This window comes from Haliotis rubra, unplaced genomic scaffold, assembly GCF_003918875.1.
Source record: "Haliotis rubra isolate DU_JTF1 unplaced genomic scaffold, ASM391887v1 Scf401, whole genome shotgun sequence".
Classification (NCBI taxonomy): domain Eukaryota; kingdom Metazoa; phylum Mollusca; class Gastropoda; order Lepetellida; family Haliotidae; genus Haliotis; species Haliotis rubra.
This window is the reverse complement of record NW_025767082.1, coordinates 253,523-271,205: the sequence shown is the minus strand read 5'-3', so window position 1 is coordinate 271,205 and position 17,683 is coordinate 253,523. Positions and strand designations below refer to the sequence as shown.

General features: G+C 41.9%; 1 protein-coding gene across 1 annotated transcript in view; it reads left to right on the top strand.

Annotated features, from left to right (window-relative positions):
• LOC124287574 (potassium voltage-gated channel subfamily KQT member 1-like) overlaps nt 1-17,683 on the top strand; it is a 158,179-nt gene that overhangs the window by 102,036 nt on the left and 38,460 nt on the right. The window lies entirely within an intron of this gene.

Below are 17,683 nucleotides of genomic sequence, written 5' to 3'. Positions count from 1 at the left end.
GGGCAGGGGAGGATGTCATCTTGTCGGAGACAGTGGTGTGATGTGCCTTTTGGGGTTTACAAAGCCATGGCAGAGGATGGGACTTAGTGCATGGCAGGGGTGGGGAGACAGTGATGTGGTGGTCACCCTGACAGAGGATAGGGCAGGACTGGGTGATTGTTTCACTGAAACCAGTATTGTACTCAGATACATGTAGTTTATCAGCTTATTGATACACCACTTTACTAATGTTGTCCAAGTGATGTTACCTGTATCTTGTCAGGACACCTGTTTTCCTCTGTTGTCCAAGCTGTTACCTGTAGCTTGTGAGGTTACCTGTAGCTTGTCAGGACTCCTGTTTACTTATGTTGTCCAAGTGATGTTACCTGTATCTTGTCAGGACACCTGTTTTCCTCTGTTGTCCAAGCTTTTACCTGAAGCTTGTCAGGACACCTTTTACTTATGTTGTCCAAGTGATGTTACCTGTATGTTGTCAGGACACCTGTTTTCCTATGTTGTCCAAGTTGTTACCTGTAGCTTGTGAGGTTACCTGTAGCTTGTCACGACACCTGTTTACTTATGCTGTCCAAGTGATGTTACCTGTAGCTTGTCAGGACACCTGTTTTCCTATATTGTCCAAGTGATGTTACCTGTAGCTTGTCAGGACACCTGTTTACATATTTTGACCAGGTTATGTTACCTGTAGCTTGTCAGGACACCTGTTTTCCTATATTGTCCAAGTGATGTTACCTGTAGCTTGTCAGGACACCTGTTTTCCTCTGTTGTCCAAGCTGTTACCTGTAGCTTGTCAGGACACCTGTTTACTTATGTTGTCCAATTGATGTTACCTGTAGCTTGTCAGGACACCTGTTTTCCTATGTTGTCCAAGTTATATTACCTGTTGCCTGTCAGGACACCTGTTTACATATTTTGACCAAGTTATATTACCTGTTGCCTGTCAGGACACCTGTTTACATATTTTGACCAAGTTATATTACCTGTAGATTGTCAGGACACCTGTTTACATTTTTTGACCAAGTTATGTTACCTGTAGATTGTCAGGACACCTGTTTGTTTATTGTTGTCCAATTCATAATGCCTTGCTACTAACCTGTTTACCTTAGTCCTCACCTGGCACAAGGGTTGATACAAGGCATATGTTGAGGAGATTTCAAGCTCCCAAACTATTGGAACCACTAAACTCAAGAACAATCTTAGACATTTTATGTTAGGCAGAATCAAGGATTGGAAATGGATTATCAGCATGGGAGTTGCAGTCCAAGGATGGCACTGCTGGCAAACTGTAGGCTCAGGGTAATGAACTTCAGTACAGTTCCTTAATTGCGTTGTTAAAAGTGGCAACACATATATTATTGATGGCCTGGCTGATACCATTTATTTGATCTGTTCATAACATTTTGCACAATGAACATCAAAGCTGAGAACTAATCTATGGTATATGTTTAAGGGAGTTAATGATTTAGGAGGACTAGATCAGAACACATACATACTCAGACATAGTGCAAGCAGCACCGCCTTACTTACACTTGGCGAAATACACAGCCTGTATGATGCACAGAAGTATTGCTGTACCCTGCACTCCCATTGAGGACCACAAACTGCATGTACTGAGAAAGACTGCGTACATTTTAGGGTCGTTTCTCTCTCCTTCTCAGACAAACATGTATCGGCTTTGAATAATTTCTATGTGATGGTCTGTATTAAGTCTCTGTGGTTACACCAACATGTCACAACCTAGGTCTTACAACAGTTGATTGAGTGGAGACTCACATACAGTCTATATGTTAGTACAACTCGACACAAACCAGCCTTACATCAGTTGATTATGTGGAGACTTGAATACAGTCTATGTGTTAGAACAACTTGACACAAACCAGTCTAACATCAGTTGATTAAGTGGAGACTTGAATACAGTCTATGTGTTAGTACAGCTTCACACAAACCCGTCTAACATCAGTTGATTAAGTGGAGACTTGACATACAGTCTATATGTTAGTACAACTTGACACAAACCAGCCTAACATCAGTTGATTAAGTGGAGACTTGAGTACAGTCTATGTGTTAGTACAGCTTCACACAAACCAGTCCTAACATCAGTTGATTATGTGGAGACTTGAGTACAGTCTATGTGTTAGTACAGCTTCACACAAACCAGTCTAACATCAGTTGATTAAGTGGAGACTTGAGTACAGTCTATGTGTTAGTACAACTTCGACACAAACCAGTCTAACATCAGTTGATTAAGTGGAGACTCATACAGTCTATATGTTAGTACAACTCGACACAAACCAGCCTTACATCAGTCTATTATGGAGACTTAGTACAACTATGTGTTAGTACAACTTGACACAAACCAGCCTTACATCAGTTGATTAAGTGGAGACTTGAGTACAGTCTATGTGTTAGTACAGCTTCACACAAACCAGTCTAACATCAGTTGATTAAGTGGAGACTTGTGTTAGTACAGTCTATGTGTTAGTACAACTCACACAAACCAGCCTTACATCAGTTGATTATGACAGTTATGTGGAGACTTGAGTATTATATGTGGAGACTTGAGTCAGTCTATGTGTTAGTACAGCTTCACACAAACCAGTCTAACATCAGTTGATTAAGTGGAGACTTGAATACAGTCTATGTGTTAGTACAGCTTCACACAAACCAGTCTAACATCAGTTGATTAAGTGGAGACTTGAATACAGTCTATGTGTTAGTACAGCTTCACACAAACCAGTCTAACATCAGTTGATTAAGTGGAGACTCTGTTAGAACACAGTCTATGTGTTAGTACAGCTTCACAGCTTCAACACCAGCCTCAGTTGATTATCAGTTGATTATGTGTTAGTAGAGACTTGAGTACAGTCTATGTGTTAGCGCCAACATCTGTAACCATAGTTGACTGTGGACAGGGTATTGACAGTTAATCAACTCAATACCTCGTGTATAGGCCAGCTGATGACTGTTATTGCATAATAATAATTACTTTGTAAAAGAGGCATGTAAGCTGAGTACCTACACATGCAGCAGTAGATGGAGTTGATGTGAGAATGCCAGAGTCTCATCCTCCAGGTCTGTACACCACAGAAAACATACCTGCCGTGTAAACATGCAGCAAAGTAAAGAATGGAAATATTGAACTGTACCAGATGAACTCTCATTGATTCCAGTGGGCTGAACAGTCTTGGTGTGGTAATCATTGCATGATCAGGAGCTCTTGCAGATGTTTATCTTGTCTATGAATACAACCAGCAGTGCATGTGGGTGATGGCCCACATCAAACAGAGGGGACAAGAAGTATGGCTTTTACAGATTATGTACTAATGGTTTCAGTTGTCAAATAGTAATATATCCTGATGTGTTGACCTTTAGAAACCTTTTGCTTGGGTGACATATGCAATGTTGTTTAAGTATGACAGATACCAGATGGGATACCAAGAATGGATTCCATTAATATTTCTAAGTCTTCCATGACTTAAGCATTTCAGTGACCCTCATTTTTCCTCACTCACATGCACTTACAAGCTCACATGGTCACTCATTCACGCACGCATGCTCACTCACCATGCACGCATGCACACATGCACTCTCACTCGCTCTTCCATGTAATATTGCAGTTGTATGGATCCAAGGCTTGTCATGCTTGTTGTGTCAGTGTTTGCCAGGTCGAGACATGATTATTCATATGCTGCCAAGATCTGGCTGAACCACCTGAATATAACTGCAGTTTTGTGAGTGAGTGAGTTTGGTTTTACGCCACTTTTAGCAATTTTCCACCAATATCATGGCGGGGGACATCTGTCAATGCTTCACACATTGTACCCATGTGGGGAATCAAACCCTAGGTCTTCGGTGTGACGAGCAAACACTTTACCACTAGGCTACCCCACCACCCCTGCATTGTTGTGACCAGCAGGAGCTGTTGGTCTTCTTTATGAAGGACTGTTGTGACCTATAGGATCTGTTGGTCTTCTCTATGAAGAACTGTTGTGACCTATAGGATCTGTTGGTCTTCTCTATGAAGAACTGTTGTGACCTATAGGATCTGTTGGTCTTCTCTATGAAGAACTTCTGACTATGAAGAACTGTTGTGACCTATAGGATCTGTTGGTCTTCTCTATGAAGAACTGTTGTGACCTATAGGATCTGTTGGTCTTCTCTATGAAGAACTGTTGTGACCTATAGGATCTGTTGGTCTTCTCTATGAAGAACTGTTGTGACCTATAGGATCTGTTGGTCTTCTCTATGAAGGACTGTTGTGACCTATAGGATCTGTTGTGACCTATAGGATCTGTTGGTCTTCTCTATGAAGAACTCCTATAGGATCTGGTCTTCTCTATGAAGAACTGTTGTGACCTATAGGATCTGTTGGTCTTCTCTGATGTTTTGATCTATGAAGAACTGTTGTGACCTATAGGATCTGTTGGTCTTCTCTATGAAGAACTGTTTTGACCCATAGGATCTGTTGGTCTTCTCTATGAAGAACTGTTTTGACCCATAGGATCTGTTGGTCTTCTCTATGAAGAACTGTTTTGACCCATAGGATCTGTTGGTCTTGTCTATTTAGAACTGTTCTGACCTATAAGATCTGTCAGTCTGGTATGTGAAGAACTGTTGTGACCTTCAGGATCTGTTGGTCTTCTCTATGAAGAACTGTTGTGACCCATAGGATCTGTCAGTGTCCATATTAGATTATTGTGACTTTCCGACATAAGTGGTCAACATCTGAGACCACTTTTGAGATTTCTTCCCACATTAATCTGACATGCATTGATCTACTGTTCAAGGTGACATTAAGCCAACTCACACATGCACTGAGAGGAGTGTTCTGTGTAGGCCATAGGAATGTTGTGACCTTTCGTCAGAGCTCTCTGTGTTCAGCTTGTTGAGTTTGATGGTGATCATGTCTTATTCTTGACCCAGATCTCTATGATGTGAGTGATATATCTGTGAAACTGTTACATCTTTGAAAGTCGTAGAAATAGTAGATGCAAGGAAGAATCAGTTGGATGCATGTGCAGAAGGAGATCTTTGTTATATGAAGTAGAATTCAAGAAGGTCTTTTCACACTTTGTCTACATAGCCATGAATGAGTTATTAAAAGCTATTGATCCAAATGCAGATTCTCTGGAACACTTTCAGAAAATTAATTGAAGAAGAATTTATGTCCACTTCTGTCATTCATGCTGAAAATGAAGTGAGTGGTGCAAGGCTGACCTCATCTTGAAGCAATCCATTTGAAGCCAAGCTAGTGACAATCCATTTGAAGCCAAGCTAGTGACACTTGTTCAGTGCCGGAGAAAAGTTTACTTTCACAACTCAGCTGAAACTGAAGGTTAACATGAGCTTTTGTCCTGGCACCTTGTCTGTTGTTCTTCGTATAAACTATTAAGCTTTTGACATCCTCTCTAAAACGTCTGTGTTGATGAAGATGAAGACCCTGGATGGTTCCATCAAGATGGTGGATTATGTTCGCTCACATAAAACAATCATGTGAAGTATTTGGCGATGTTTCCTGGCCGGTGTTCTAGATCTGAATCGTGTCATATCGAATACAGATTTCTTAGTATGGTATAATGCCGACTAATTTACAGTGTTGTCTCTGAAGGGATCATAGCATTAGGATCTAATTATGGATACACAAAATTTACCATATTTGCAAGTAATTCGAGAGAGTTTTTTCATATAACCTTTAAAATGTGATGTACATATCAAACAAATATCCAAACATGTGAATTCTTACAGTACCTGTATGGATTTCTGCTTATCATATCACTTTGTTCTGCTTTATAAAAATTATATATATATATATATATCTGCTTTGTCACTCTTGGGATGAAACTAAAGAAATGAGGAATCTGTTCACTCACTCACTCACAGATTAGTTGAAACACTTGTGACACTTTAAACCATCAAACCATGGTAAGGCCTATGCTTCGATTGCACAAAAATAAACCGGTTGTCTCGACGACCGCTCCGTCTCCATGGTGTTTCCTGTGTTTCTATGTTTGAAGCTTGTTTCCTGACAACTGTCTATAGGCCCAGACTCACTTTGTTATCAAGATGATGCTCTAAGAACATGCTGAGACCTGGAGAAAGGAAGAGTATGATTACACCATGGCTCCCAGTAGTTCAGCCAGGAAGAGAAACACTTCGTGTAGTTATTTATACACATCACAACTGCCTGGAAAACAACTTGACTTACCATCATCCACACTTTACAACACTTCTGAAAGTAGACTCAGGCCATGATCCCGAACAGGATGACATAGTTGTTGTCAGCACAGAATTACAGAAATACATCTATGATATTCTCAAAGTTTCGTACATCAGTATTTTCGAGAAATAATTTTCATGTGATATGTTGGTAATTAGGCATCTCTAAGACATAATTATACAAATAATGCAAAATTTGAACAAATGAGTTATAACCTTGTTTAAGATCAAGGACACCCTGAAGTGCCACTACAGTAGTGTGGCTGACAGGTTTGTGTACTAGAAAGTTTACATCTAGAGATACATGGGGGCATGGAGGGCGAGCTGTCTAAGGCTCCAGGCTAGTGATCCAGCGAACTTGAGGTGCAGGGATCGAACCCACCAGTGTGTGGTGTAAAAACCTTGGAGTCAACTTTGTGTGCAGACTCTTTCAGTGTTGTCACAATATGTGCGCTATACATAATAATAATAATAATAATAATAATAATAATAATAATCGAACCCACCAGTGTGGTGTAAAAACCTTGGAGTCAACTTTGTGTGCAGACTCTTTCAGTGTTGTCACAATATGTGCGCTATACATAATAATAATAATAATGATAATGATAATAATACAGTTTTCAAGAACTGCATACATCTTACAGTGGTAGGAAAGAGGGGTCTATTGCGTGATATATTTTGTATTTTTGCAACAAAACTCATTCCATAATGTCAAGACATCTCTGCTAAGTTAGTTGTACAATTCTCATTGTATGATGTGTATCTGTTTGTGAATCACTATAAAAAACATCCCATGGCCATCTTAAAAATAATTGTTTGAACTATGTTTTGATATTATAGTCATCAGATTACAAGTAATCATTGTTATCAGGTTTGGGATTCAAACTCAGCTTTTGTCATGGCAAGCCAATATTTTGAATATACCCTACAACACCACCTGATAACATGAAATCGGACTCACTCTGTATTCTCATGGAATTTCAACAGTCATGTCAATAACTTGCTAATCTTTCATCAGGTTTGTGTATAATACATATATACTTACAAAACTGATATATTACTTATGTAATGTTATCTTGTTACTTAAAGGGGCGGTGGGGTAGCCTAGTGGTTAAAGCGTTGGCTCGTCACGCCGAAGACCCGGGTTCGAATCCCCACATGGGTACAATGTGTGAAGCCCATTTCTGGTGTCCCCTGCCGTGATGTTGCTGGAATATTGCTAAAAGTGGCGTAAAACCAAAACTCAGTCAGTCAGTTGTTACTTAAAAGATGAAACTCTAAAAGAAGAAATATGTAGATCTATGTGAAGTATACATAACATCAATATTTTCCCCTCGACTTTTACAGATATAATTTTGTGTTTTCAAGACTCTTATTCTCATTGAGGAGTGTACTTACACTCTCATGTTAGGATCTCTTGTGTTGGTTTGGAATATTACAAGATATTTTCAATTTACAATATTTACCAAGTTTCCTAATATAACAAAACTCTAAGAGGAGAAAACTCTGAAAGGAGAAAGTATAGGCTAACACTAGCTGTGAAAATATTATTGCATTTTCAATATATTCTGTAATGAGATAGATCTATTCAATGTATTTAATTGATTTCAATATAACTGTCTTTTTGTTAAATTTGGCATCGCAAGGTTTGTAGATCTTGCAAATGTGGTATAATGAGGCCATCTTTGTCCCCCTAAGCCACAAATGTCCTTTATTTCAATATTTGCCTTTCCTCTACTGCTTTCCTGACAACAAATAAAAACAGGAAGGATTACCAGACAATCTGAGCAGTTTTAGGAGGACATTATATCTATAATTTCTATTTCATCTGCCCGTGGTGTCAGTGGATAACATGACGTTTACAATCATTGGTGTGAGGGGAAATAGCTTTGAAGTGACATTTTCATGTTGAAGGAGTATCGCCTGATCTTTGGGATCAGGCGATGGCATCAGTGAGCATCAGTGTCGTACTACATGAATGAAGACGTCTTCAGTTCTAGTCCCAGGCTCCTGAATGGCTACAGGCCATGCAGTGTTGGAGATTGTGTACGGAGACAGTTGTTGGACAACTTTTATCTTTCCAATCAACCAGAGAAGTGCAGTCAGGGAAATAGTTTAATGCATTTTCAGAATTTAATTGATGAAGGATACTTTTTCTATAAGATTGTCTTACATGGAAGCATGGTCACAAAAAGATTTAATTGTTGACGGTTTCTTAGGAAGTTGTAATTACATTGACATGTGTGTGCTCAACCTGGGTGTTTAGATCCAGTTGATTCTTCTATTGTGAACAAGTTTACTGCCTGATTGGTCAACATCAAGGCACGTCTAGCACAGTCTGGGCTGATTCGGTGTTAAAGCAAACAAATATTGTTATGGCTGCAAGTAACAGGGTAGAGGATGTGTGAAATCAGCATCAGCCATGGCAATAATATCACAAGTCTCACCGGTATTCACGATAGTTGTTTGTAACTTTTCAAAGAACTTGAAAACTTTGACGTTGAATAACTTTCCAAATGCCAAAAATGGAAAGATCTCTCATAACATTGATTGATACTTGCAGCTATGAATTAGGACAGATTATCAGTAATCAAAGGTTTGTATTTCATCAGGTTACTGATCTGCCTCGAGGACAAATGAACGAGCAGGAAATGATTGCTGCTGTGTATGCGGTTTCCTTGTCGTCTGCTTGTGGTGTATCAGCTGTAGCTAAAGAAGTACTAACTGGGGGTCTGCCATTCACACCATCACACTCTACAATTACAGATGCATGCTCCTGTCAGACTCTAGGCCAAATTGCCATGTTTGATGAAATAGTTAATAGACTGATTTAGTAAGGGATTCTTATTGTATAACTCATTCCAAATAATTGTTTTGTCATGATGAATTTACATAATGTATAAGACTGTCAGTTAAATGTTGTCTAATCAAGTAACAAAACGGGTCCCAAATTATTTACTTAACCTGAGTACTGGGGTAACCCATCACAACAGTACTACTGGTACATACATGTACTTGTACGAGTTAATAGGGCATCAGTAACAGCCAGTACTACCGGGAGTGAAGCTAAATATGAGCCTAGGAGGGGGTGATAATCAAGTACTACAGTTAGTTCCGCCCCATGTGTAATATAATGAAGTATAGCATTGCCGTGAACTATTGTAGTTAAAGCACAATAATGCTTACAGACGGACTCAATTTGACAAAACAATTTTGGTGAGATATGTTTGATGTAGGTGTGCCAATGATAGTAACGTCATACCAAGGATGTATCAAATCACAGGAGAGGTATCACCTATCGTGACATAACTGTACTTCATTGCAGGCTAAGATGCCCTCATGCCTTTAAGGGACTCATCTTCGAATGTATCTTCAACTCCTAGTCATCAAATAGAGCTTGACCCATCCACGTTCATGTATGACGACAGCGTCGTCCTCGTCTCCGCCGTCAGTGACACATCACTGCAGTGAGTCCACAGAGTGACGATGCTGTCATCTGTTGGCTAATCACAATAGCAGCCTAATGTGATTAGAGACTTGAAATAATATTTAGATGGGTGACGACCAAGAAAGACCTACTGGCTACTCACTTTAACCAAATAACTCTGGTATTTTCTCAAGCACAATGTTGTCTGGTTCGGAACTATGGAATAAACCGCACTAATTCACCTACACCAAGGGACGACATCAAACTGACTGCACTGGTCAAGTATTCTCATTTATACCGAAGATGTTTTTCTCAACCTAAAAGGAGGTAGCTTAAAGTATCTGTTGAGGTGGTCCACATCACCAAATGCTTATCACTACAGCCGACCAATCCAAGGTGGTCCACATCACCAAATGCTTGTCACTACAGCCGACCAAACTGAGGTGGTCCACATCACCAAATGCTTGTCACTACAGCCGACCAAACCAAGGTGGTCCACATCACCAAATGCTTGTCACTACAGCCGACCAAACCAAGGTGGTCCACATCACCAAATGCTTGTCACTACAGCCGACCAAACCAAGGTGGTCCACATCACCAAATGCTTGTCACTACAGCTTGTCACTACAGACCAAACCAAGGTGGTCCACTTCACCAAATGCTTGTCACTACAGCCGACCAAACCAAGGTGGTCCACATCACCAAATGCTTGTCACTACAGCCGACCAAACCAAGGTGGTCCACATCACCAAATGCTTGTCACTACAGCCGACCAAACCAAGGTGGTCCACATCACCAAATGCTTGTCACTACAGCCGACCAAACCAAGGTGGTCCACATCACCAAATGCTTGTCACTACACCAAACCAAGGACCAAACCAAGGTGGTCCACATCACCAAATGCTTGTCACTACAGCCGACCAAACCAAGGTGGTCCACATCACCAAATGCTTGTCACTACAGGACCAAACCAAGGTGGTCCACATCACCAAATGCTTGTCACTACAGCCGACCAAACCAAGGTGGTCCACATCACCAAATGCTTGTCACTACAGCCAAACCAAGGTGGTCCACATCAAACCAAGGTGGTCCACATCACCAAATGCTTGTCACTACAGCCGGTGGTCCACATCACCAAATGCTTGTCACTACAGAGGTGGTCCACATCACCAAATGCTTGTGGTCCACATCACAAATGCTTGTCACTACAGACCAAACCAAGGTGGTCCACATCACCAAATGCTTGTCACTACAGCCGACCAAACCAAGGTGGTCCACATCACCAAATGCTTGTCACTACAGCCGACCAAACCAAGGTGGTCCACATCACCAAATGCTTGTCACTACAGAGGACCACCAAGGTACAGCTTGTCACTACAGAGGACCACCAAAAATGCCAAGGTGGTCCACATGGTCCACCAAATGCTTGTCACTACAGCCGACCAAACCAAGGTGGTCCACATCACCAAATGCTTGTCACTACAAACCAAGACCAAAATGCCAAGGTGGTCCACATCACCAAATGCTTGTCACTACAAGGTGGTCCACATCACCAAATGCTTGTCACTACAGCTGACCAAACCAAGGTGGTCCACATCACCAAATGCTTGTCACTAAGGACCAAACCAAGGTGGTCCATGGTCCACATCACCAAATGCTTGTCACTACAGCCGACCAAACCACATCACCAAATGCTTGGTGGTCCACATCACCAAATGCTTGTCACTACAGCCGACCAAACCAAGGTGGTCCACATCACCAAATGCTTGTCACTACAGAGGACCAAACCAAGGTGGTCCACATCACCAAATGCTTGTCACTACAGAGGACCAAACCAAGGTGGTCCACATCACCAAATGCTTGTCACTACAGAGGACCAAACCAAGGTGGTCCACATCACCAAATGCTTGTCACTACAGCCGACCAAACCAAGGTGGTCCACATCACCAAATGCTTGTCACTACAGCCGACCAAACCAAGGTGGTCCACATCACCAAATGCTTGTCACTACAGAGGACCAAACCAAGGTGGTCCACATCACCAAATGCTTGTCACTACAGAGGACCAAACCAAGGTGGTCCACATCACCAAATGCTTGTCACTACAGCCACTTGACCAAACCAAGGTGGTCCACATCACCAAATGCTTGTCACTACAGAGGACCAAACCAAGGTGGTCCACCACATCACCAAATGCTTGTCACTACAGCCGACCAAACCAAGGTGGTCCACTTCACCAAATGCTTGTCACTACAGAGGACCAAACCAAGGTGGTCCACATCACCAGGTGAGTCCACATCACCAAATGCTTGTCACTACAGCTGACCAAACCAAGGTGGTCCACATCACCAAATGCTTGTCACTACAGCCAAACCAAGGTGGTCCCAAACCAAATGCTTGTCACTACAGAGGACCAAACCAAGGTGGTCCACATCACCAAATGCTTGTCACTACAGCCGACCAAACCAAGGTGGTCCACTTCACCAAATGCTTGTCACTACAGAGGACCAAACCAAGGTACAGCTTGTCACTACAGACCAAACCAAGGTGGTCCACTTCACCAAATGCTTGTCACTACAGCTGACCAAACCAAGGTGGTCCACATCACCAAATGCTTGTCACTACAGCCGACCAAACCAAGGTGGTCCACATCACCAAATGCTTGTCACTACAGCGGACCAAACCAAGGTGGTCCACATCACCAAATGCTTGTCACTACAGCCGACCAAACCAAGGTGGTCCACAGCAGAGCTCACAGAACTCAGAACAAAGCTCATCACAGGGCTCAGCACTATCTTAATCATCTATCACCCATCCCATCAAGTTGTGTGCATGTCCATCATTGCCCCTTCCTGTCCATCCCCACCTGGGGGGATGCTGTGGGAGACCGGGCTTGTCTGTGGTCACTTCGCAGTAAGACCAGGGACTGTAATTTCCTTGAAAGAGTTCCGGCTCTCAGTTTCCTTATGTCCTGTCGCTAGGTGACCAGTGGGCAGGACGTGCTCCCTCCAGCCAACACATCCTCTCTGGGACTCCAATCATCAAACGCCATGTGCAGCCTGTGATGTGGATAGACAGATAGGCATTCTATGATCAGGAATGGGGAGAAGATCAACACAGCTATTAGTTGATTATTATGGAAATGTATCATTCATAATCTCACTACATTCAAGGTAGTTCCTTTTCATGTTTGCTCCATATTGACGAATTAAGCCATAAAAATATAACATTGTCCTGTTACTTTTGAAGTGTGTTGGACAGGATTATGTTTCTGTATTTGCTTTAGACTTGTGTTTCAGCAGATTGCTTTGTGTGTGTTTGTGAGGATGAAACGTACAGACTTCAATGGCTGAACTCTTGTTTCCATTCTTTTGATTCTGTTGATTTTGGAAGAACTGAATTTAATATGATCACACTGCTACAATGGTGGGAAAAAGAGATATATGAGTGAGTGAGTGAGTGAGTTTATTACTGCTTTGAATAGTCTTCCAGTTAAATCCCAATGTGATTGGTTTGTGGGAGGAAAGACCAAAGCAGGACTCTGACGTTTACCACTTTGGGAGCGGTGTATGGTCCTGTGGTAGAGCTCAGGTCATGAATCAGTTGAAGTTAAGCAACATCGAGCTCAGAGAGTCCTTGGATGAGTGACTGTGTTAGGTCCTTGGATGAGTGACCGTGTCTGTCAGCTTGACTCCTGAGAGTTTCTAGGACTTCAGTCCTGCCTCACAACGAAGCGTGTGATACATGTGGTCTTAGGCAAGTGAGTTTGTTCCAATTTGCCTCTGTTTGCCCAGCAGAAAATGGGTACTCGGTTGGATAAAGTCATTTGACTATAACCCTCTAGCACCTAACAGGCAGCTTGGGTTATCCGGGGTAATAATAATCAGATTCTGATTACAGCATCCAGTGAGCAACTAGTCAGATGGATACTAGGCACTATATAAATCAATTATTATTATTTATTACTTTGGTGAAACCCATCAGACTGGGTATGGTGTTGACAAGTCATTGCAGACTGTGATTTGAACCCACAATCATGGGTTCCTGCCATGCACATGGGACGCCTGAGGGATGCATAGACAATGGGGCAACCCATGCCTCTTGTTAAGGAATAGATATAGAAGAACACGCATGCAACCTTTGACAGGAGTGCTGGACTATTCTGTTCCATTCAGATGGAGAGATATCCATGCATGTTTAGTATATGAAGGAGACTAGGGATATGTCAATCAAGCATTGAACAGAATACACACCATGGGGCAAGGAGTTGTCCCTCAGATCATGTCTTTACCCTATCATTTGTAGATCCATAGGACTCTCCCCATTGTTTATCACTTGCTGTCGGAGTTAATGTATGAGTTCATGTGAACCAGACCCCTTGATCAGAAAGTCTGTGGTTCAAATCCCATCAAAGTTTAATATTGACCGAGTTGATGTTTGTATGTGTAGAAATGAGTTCATGAGGGACCCATATTGGTACTGTGCTAGAATGACTTATGAGGCAATGGCTGCCGAACTTCTAGAGGGAAGCCTGGAATTTGCCACACTCACTATAAGCTACTTTATTTTGTCATAACACACTCTATCTTGTCGTTATGAATGAGGTAGAGATTGTAATAACACCGGTTTTATTGGAACAGCTACAATAAATACTTTGCAGATAATGTGTTTTTGGTGCAGGCTGTCATGTACGGAGTTACATAAATATGTTTTGAAATATTGATCATGTATCTGATTGCACAAGGGCATTTGAAAGTGTTGGAATGCTGTGAAGACTTTGCTCTTTGTTGTGTCAATGTACACACAGATTCTAGAGTAGCTGTTTGTCCTTGGAATGTTCCTGTTAGCTGATGATGAATCTTTTATGGGTCACCTTAATCCTCCAAGGATTCTTTTGTTGCGAGTGAAGTCACTTCTTGTACATTAGATGTATTTAGCTTTGCACTCACTCTGTACAAGTTCATATGTCAGATAAAAGTCGGCCCAAGCGAGAAACATTCATCCTATGCATCATCTCACACATCTTTCAGCCTGTGTTCAGTCACTCACTTTTAAATTGAAAGTATTCAAAACTACATCCTTCATATAACAGACTACATCTTTTGTAATGCAGACTGCATCCTTCATATTAGGTCTTTCAGACTACATCTTTTGTAATGCAGACTGCATCCTCTCTAATGCAGACACCATTCTGCGAAAAGCAGACCACATCCTCCATAATAGACATCCTTCATAATGGTAACAAAATCCTCCATATTACTTACCACATCCTTCAAACTACATACTCCATACTGCAGATTCCATTCTGCATAATACAGACTACATCCCTCATTGTGAAGACTAAATCCTTCATAATGAAGACTGCATCCTGCATTGTGCAGACTATGTATGTCAAAATGCAGACTACACCCTCCATTGTGCAGACTAATTCATAATTCAAACTACACCCTTCCTAATGCAGAATCCATTCAGTATAATGCAGACTGCATCCTCCATTGTGCAGACTATGTATGTCAAAATGCAGACTACACCCTCCATTGTGCAGACTAATTCATAATTCAAACTACACCCTTCCTAATGCAGAATCCATTCTGTATAATGAAGACTGCATCCTCCATTGTGCAGACTATGTATGTCAAAATGCAGACTACACCCTCCATTGTGCAGACTAATTCATAATTCAAACTACACCCTTCCTAATGCAGAATCCATTCTGTATAATGAAGACTGCATCCTCCATTGTGCAGACTATGTATGTCAAAATGCAGACTGCACCCTCCATTGTGCAGACTAATTCATAATTCAAACTACACCCTTCCTAATGCAGAATCCATTCAGCCTGTCCATTCTTGCATACTAATGCAGACTTCAAACTATACCCTTCCTAAAGGAGAGTCCATTCTGCATATTGCAGACTGCAGACTGCATCCTCCATAAAATATACAGACTACATCACTGATGATGACTGCCTCCTCCATTGTGCAGACTACATCCTTCATAATGCAGACTGCGTCTTCCATTCCACTGACTACACCTTCCATTATGTGTCTGAACATCTGCAGAGTCTGCACTTACGTGACTGTGTCGTGAATTGTGGCCATGGCTCTGAGTCACACAGTTATATAGGAGACACTAGATTTACCAAAGTAGTGATGCCACAATGCACTGAAGCCCGGGGCTGTCACAGTAGTTGAAAGAAGAACATGGTCAAGTGTTGTCACGTCCATTTGGTCCACTAACTTTATCAACACTGTGTTCTATTGAAGGTCCATTAGTGCTAACACAGCAACCTCGGCGATGTGGCTGTGGTTGGCTGAGGCTGTTGCAGCTACGTAGTTAACATCCATACTGACTTGTTATTTACTTGATAGCTTGCGTTATTGTCACACACATTAGCAATGTGTGTCTATTCACAGGCTTTAGTTCTTGTGTGGTTTGTCCAACACTTACATTAGAAGCTGCACTTGTGTAGTGACTTGGAATTGATTGTCGTGTCATAAAGGACATTTATTGGAAACAGGTTTACAGTGTATGACCTTCATTGATGGTTTACCTTCAAAACAGATTTGAAAATCCATTTGACCTGGTGGTCCCCCCTATACCTATACTGTGTATCAATGTGGGCATATGCTGCCTTAAGTGTTTCTGTTTGGCCGTGACTGTATACAGTCCTATGTGTATTTGGCCCTATACTGTCCTATGTGTATTTGGCCCTATACTGTCCTATGTATATTTGGCCCTATACTGTCCTATGTGTATCAGTTTGGCCCTATGCTGCCCCATGTGTATTTGGCCCTATACTGCCCCGTGTGTATTTGGCCCTATACTGCCCCATGTGTATTTGGACTATACTGTATCATGTGTATCAGTTTTTGGGCCCCATGTGTACTTTGGCCCTGTACTGCCTTATGTGTATTTGGCCCTATACTCCCATGCCCTATGTGTATTTGGGCCTATACTGCCCCATGTGCCCTATGTGTGTTTGGCCCTGTGTATATACTGCCCTGTGTATTTGGCCCTATACTGCCTTATGTGTATTTGGCCCTATACTGCCTTATGTGTGTATTTGGCCTATACTGCCCTTGTGTGTGTTTTGGCCCTATACTGCCCCATGTGTATTTGGCCCTATACTGCCCTATGTGTATTTGGCCCTATACTGCCCTATGTGTATTTGGCCCTATACTGCCCTATGTGTATTTGGCCCTATACTGCCCTATGTGTATTTGGCCCTATACTGCCCCATGTGTATTTGGCCCTATACTGCCCCATGTGTATTTGGCCCTATACTGCCCTATATGTATTGGGCCCTATACTGCCCTATGTGTATTTGGCCCTATACTGCCCTATGTGTATTTGGCCCTATACTGTGCTATGTGTATTTGGCCCCTATACTTCCCCATGTGTATTTGGCCCTATACTGCCCTATGTGTATTTGGCCCCATGTGTATTTGGCCCTATACTTCCCCATGTGTATTTGGCCCTATACTGCCCCATGTGTATTTGGCCCTATACAGCCCCATGTGTATTTGGCACTATACTGCCCCATGTGTGGGCCCTATACTGCCCCATGTGTATTTGGCCCTATACAGCCCCATGTGTATTTGGCACTATACTGCCCCATGTGTATTTGGCGCTATACTGTCTTATGTGTATTGGGCCCTATACTGCCCCGTGTGTAGGCCCTATACTGCTCTATATTTATCTGTTTAGATGAATACAGCCTTTTGTGTATCTGTTTGGCCGTGTCCTGTCCAATGTGTATCAGTTTGGCCATGATACTGCCCTGTGTGTATCAGTTTGGCCATGATTCTGCCCTATCTGTAGCTGTCAGGTCATGATACTGCCCTATCTGTAGCTGTCAGGTCATGATACTGCCCTATCTGTAGCTGTCAGGTCATGATACTGCCCTATCTGTAGCTGTCAGGTCATGATACTGCCCTATCTGTAGCTGTCAGGTCATGATACTGCCCTATCTGTAGCTGTCAAGTCCTGTGCTGACTTTATGTGTAACTGCCATATTACCACTTCCTTCTTACTAATGGTT